General features: G+C 46.6%; 1 protein-coding gene across 6 annotated transcripts in view; it reads right to left on the bottom strand.

Annotated features, from left to right (window-relative positions):
* Gapvd1 (GTPase activating protein and VPS9 domains 1) overlaps positions 1-236 on the bottom strand; it is a 99,103-nt gene extending 98,867 nt beyond the window's left edge. For 5 of the 6 annotated variants that reach the window (XM_013513177.1, XM_013513176.1, XM_005382465.2 and 2 more), the window contains exon 1: positions 108-236. The gene's annotated coding sequence lies outside the window, so the exon portion shown is untranslated. The remainder of the gene's footprint in view (positions 1-107) is intronic. The other variant, XM_005382463.2, reaches the window with a different exon arrangement.
* Positions 237-5,132: the final 4,896 nt, after the last annotated feature.

Here is a 5,132-nt window from a genome sequence, read left to right on the forward strand (position 1 = left end):
GGACAGCGGCATCGGCGCCCGGCCGTCAGGCACGGGCTGCGGCCCTAGGCCGGAGAGTCCGGGCTTCCCGGCACGAGCCGAAGCGCTGGCCCGCGACGCACACTCACCGATGGGCGCATGCGGAAGAAGACACCAAGGACCTCGTCCGGGAGCCAGCCGCCCTCGGAGCCGTCGCCCTCGCCGCTAACTGCCACCGCCGTCGCCGCTCGCTAGTCGGCTTCCCTGCGTCCTGCGGCGGCGCGGCCGCCACGACAGCGCGCATGCGCAGCGCCGCGGGGGCCCCTGGGAGCGGTGGTTCAGCCCGCGGCTGCTGCCGGCCTTCTGCTGCCCGCCTTCCGCTCCCGGCGGCGGGGCCTGGAGGGACTTGACGAAACTGGCCGCGGTCGGACGTACGCTCCAAGGCGGGGGCCGCCTCTGACGGGGTGGCTGGCGAGCGGTACAGGCCCTCGCATAGGCGCACAGGATTGCTGGACGGGAAAACCCGCCTGACCAAGAATGTAGGAAGTGAAAATTTAGACGCCCTGTAGCCCAGGACGTTGTTCGAGTGATTCCCAAACACATACACACTTACATTCATCCCTCCTCTCTTTTCTGTTGAAAGGGGCATTAAAAACGGAGCGAAGGCCGGGCGTGGTGGCCCACACCTGTAATCCCATCACTCAGGAGGCTGAGGCAGGAGGATCATTGTGAGTTCAAGCCCAGCCTGGGCTACAAAGTGAGCTCAAGGCCAGCCTGAACTGCATAGTGAGACCCTGTCTCAAAAAGAAAAAAAAAAAAACTGGACGAGGTGAAGTGGTGCACGACTGTAATCCCAGCACTCGGGAGACAGGCAGATGGAACACCAGGAGTTCGAGGCCAGCCTGGATTACAGCGAGATGCTTGCAAAAAAGAAAGTGTTGAATTGGTTTGGATGGTATCTGGGTTTTCAGTATCAAACCTAGTTTCTCACTTTTTTTTTTTTTTTTTTGCGGTACCAGGGATTGAACTTAGAACCTTGCGCTTGCCAGGCAGGTGCTTATGCCACTGAGCTATATCCTCAGCCCTCACTTCTCATTTTATCAAGTTTTGCTTACTGTAAACTTGATCATACCGTTGGGTTTTTGTTTTGTTTTGTTTTGTTTTGTTTTTCCGGTACCGGGAATCCAACTCACGACCTCCTGCTTGCCAGGCAGGCACTGGGCAGCTGAACTAAATCCCCAGCCCCTGTTTTGTTTTTTTGTCTTTTTTGAGACAGGGTCTCACTATGCGGTTCAGGCTGGACTTGGGCTCACTTTGTAGTCCAGGCTGGTCTCAAACTCTCAACGATCCTCCTGCCTCAGCCTCCTGAGTGCTGGGATTACAGGCGTGTGCTGCCACCCCCTTCCATACCGTTGTTTAATTCAGTTGACAACTAACAAAATAATTCAGATATATTTAGAGATCACATTAGCCGAGTTAACCAGTGGAAGACCCTTCCAAGATCATATGTGGTGTTCCTGCCCAGGCAGGAACTCCCTCTTGTACTCTCAGCCAGATGGTCCTCTTCCATCTCAACAGTTCAAATATCAGGGCCCTCACTACCTTTTAAGTAGTTCCCTCTGCTCCACTGTTGGACAGCTCTAAATGTAAGAAACTTCTGCCTCCTGCTGAGTAGAAATCTGCTTCCCTTCTTTCCACTCTTGTGGATATGCTGTCCCAAGCAAAACAGAATGTTTTGCACTTGATAGCCCTTTGAAAAATAGAAAACAGAGCTGGGCAACTGAGTGAGGGGGTCACGAACTCAAAGCCAGCTACATAGTTCCAGAACAGCCTGAGCTGCATAGTCAGACCATGTCTCAAAAAATAAAAATAGGGGCTGGGGCTTTAGCTCAGTGACACAGCGCCTGCCTGGCAAGCGCAAGGCCGTGAGTTCGATTCCCGGTACCGGGGAAAAAATAAAATAAAAAATAAAAATAGCTGGGCGTGGTGTCGCATGCCTGTAATCCCAGCACTCAGGAGTCTGAGGCAGGAGAATCATTGCGAGTTCGAGACCAGCCTGGGCTACAAAGTGAACTCAAGGCCAGCCTGAACTGCATAGCGAGACCCTGTCTCAAAAAGAGAAAGAAAGAAAGCAAGAAAAAGAAAAAAATAAATTGAAGTCAATGAGTGTATCTTCCAACACTGGGAGTCTCCAGAGGGAAAAGTGATAAAAAGTCACCTTCTCAACTATTTCAGATATGAATCAGCTCCCAAACTATTATCTAGAGATACCCCTTGATATACTCCCTTTAAAAATTGTATTTTCTTCCAATTGCTGTATTGCTTTGAGTTTTATTTATTTTAGATTTGTTGAGACAGGGTCTCACTATGTAATTCAGGCTGGGCTTGAACTCACTATGCATCCCATCCTGGCCTCAAACTTGTGCCGATCCTCCTGCCTCAGCCTCCCAAGTGCTGGGATCACAGGCAGGCAATACCACCACCCAGCATGTCTCATTTTATTACTACAATTGCATTTTCTGGTTGCTGGCCAACATTATTGTTACCATGTTGCCATTCAACTCAGGCAAGAACACAGTCCCATCAAAGATTTATCAGCTCTGCTACACTGTGCAAAGCAGGGAGATACAAAGGCAATGGGATACAATTTACAATCTAAAGTGGAAAGCAACTCCCACAGCTGAATGATTGTAATAATGAACTACGTAAGCACTAAGAAGTGGTATGAGATTCCCAGAAAAAGGGGCCTTATCAAGTTTCAGAGCCATGATTGACAGGTGACACTTGGCCAGATGTCAAGGCGGGAAATGGCATCTGTGAATGGCTAAGGAAGACCCAGACTCAGCACAGCAAATGTGTTCGTAGCAGGTTCAAGACACTGAGTGTCTTGTAATAATAGAAGGGGTGAGCTCTCAGGCCAGAGAACAGGGAAAGGCCCTGGAAGCTGCAAAAGGATCTGCATTGTACCTGCTCATGAAGAGAACAGGAATGGTAATTGAATTGTTTTGTGTCTTTTGTTTTGTTTTCTTTTGGTTTGGGTTGGGTTGGGTTTTTTGTATTGTTTGTTTTGTTTTTGTCTTTTGAGACAGGTCTCCCTATGCAGTTCAGGCTGGCCTTGAACTCACTTGGTAGCCCTGGCTAGCCTCCAGCTGAACTCCCAAGGATCCTCCTGCCTCAGCCTCCTGAGTGCTGGAATTACAGGCATTTGCCACCACCCTGGTGTGTTTGTTTGTTTTTGGGGACAGGGTCTCACTACATAGTTCAGGCTGGCCTTGAACTCCCGATGATGTAGCCCCAGTGACCTCAGCTGCCTGTGTGCTGGGATTCTAGGCGTGCACCAACATGCACACCCCACTGAATTGTTCCAAAGGCTATTTTGTTACCTATAAAGGGAGAATTTAGCTAAAGTTTCAATCTTTCCATTTGGCACACTGAAGGGATACAGTCCTCCCATGAGAACTATAATCACAACAGTAATTCCTGAAGACTATGGAGTAGGTTACACGCACATTTACACATGGGAAAGTAACCCAGGAGGTGAAAATGTGCTCAAAATTAATAAATAGTACTTCCCAAGGGCAGAGAACCCTGTTGTCCCCTTTGGCCCTGTTAGAGTAGTAATATTTTTGTTTTTGCAGGACTGAAAAATGAAAATAGGGTGCTGAGCTACATCTTCTGGATTTTTTGTGTGTGTTTTTGGTCTTTTTGAGACAGGGCCTCAGTATGCAGTTCAGGCTGGCCTTGAGCTCACTTTATAGCCCAGGCTGGTCTCAAACTCGCAACAATCCTCCTGCCTCAGCCTCTGGAGTGCTGGAATTACAGGTGTTCACCACTGCTCCCAGTTCACATTTCCTTTTAAAAGAAATTTTGCAGCTGGGTTTGGTGGTCCACACCTATAATCCCAGCATTCCAGAGGCTGAGGCAAGAGGTCTCTGGAGAATTCTAGGCCAACCTGGTCTGCACGATGAGTTCACAGCCAACCTGAACTACACAGTAAGACACTGTCTCAAAATAAACAAACAAAAAAGAGATTTAAAAAGTTTTTATATGAAAACTACCTTACCAGGCATAGTAGTACACATTTGTAATCCCAGCAAATCTCAAATTCAAGGCCAACTGGGACTATAAAATGGGGTCCAAGACCAGACTGAGGTATATGCTGTACTAGTAAGACCCTGTCTCAAAAGCAACAACAACAAAAAAAAACACAAAAAGGCAGTTTTGGTGTTGTAGGCTTGTAATTCCAACATGCAAGGGAGGCTGAGGTAGGAGGATCCCAAATTTGAACCCAGCCTGAGCAATTTAGCTAGCCTGTATTTCAAAATAAATTTAAAATGGCCTGCAGATGTAGCTTAGCACTGAGTTCAACTCTCGGTACAGGTGGGGACGGGGAGAGAAAGAAAAAGTTGTATAGGAGCATACATACACATACACACACATACTTACTTGAATGTGAGCTATAACAATGTGGAAGCTGGGCTCTTCGTCATGTAATCCCAGCTCTCCGGGAGCCTAAGATGAGGATGGAAAGTTTGAGCCCAGTTTTAACAATTTCTTTCTTTTTTTGTTGTTTTTGAGACAAGGTCTCACTTTGTAGTTGAGGCTGGCCTTGAGTTCACTATGTAGCCCAGGCTGGCCTCAAACTCACAGCAGTCCTCCTGCCTCAGCTTCCCAAGTGCTTGGAATTATAGGCCTGTACCACCATACCCAGCTAGCCTGAACAATTTTATACCTTAGTGGAACCGTGTCTCAAAATAAAAAATAAAAAAGGGCTGGGGATGTAGCTCAGTGCAAAGTCCTGGGGTTCAATCTCCAGTACTACCAAAAAAAAAAAAAAAAAACCCTGAATACTAAATATAGAGTCTAGTTAAAAGCAATATACCCTATAAATATGTAATACAACAAGCATCGTTAATTTCCTACCACTTTGTTTGTAACTCTGTATCGTTTGTATTATTCTTCTGCTATTTTGTAAATGGTTGTGTTTGTTAATGTTTTCCTTCTTTTATTTAAAAAAAAAAAAGCAATATACCAACATGACTTCCAAGTTTTTTCAGTGGTGTAAAGTTGGAGAAGGGGATATGGGACTCTGTTTCTTGTTTTTGTTTTTTTTTTTTTTTTTTTTTTTTTTTTTTTTTTTGTTTTTGGTTTTTCTCCAGTACCGGGAATTGAAC

The sequence above is a fragment of the Chinchilla lanigera genome, unplaced genomic scaffold (genome assembly GCF_000276665.1).
Source record: "Chinchilla lanigera isolate Chin_1 unplaced genomic scaffold, ChiLan1.0 scaffold00018, whole genome shotgun sequence".
In the NCBI taxonomy this organism is placed as follows: Eukaryota; Metazoa; Chordata; class Mammalia; order Rodentia; family Chinchillidae; genus Chinchilla; species Chinchilla lanigera.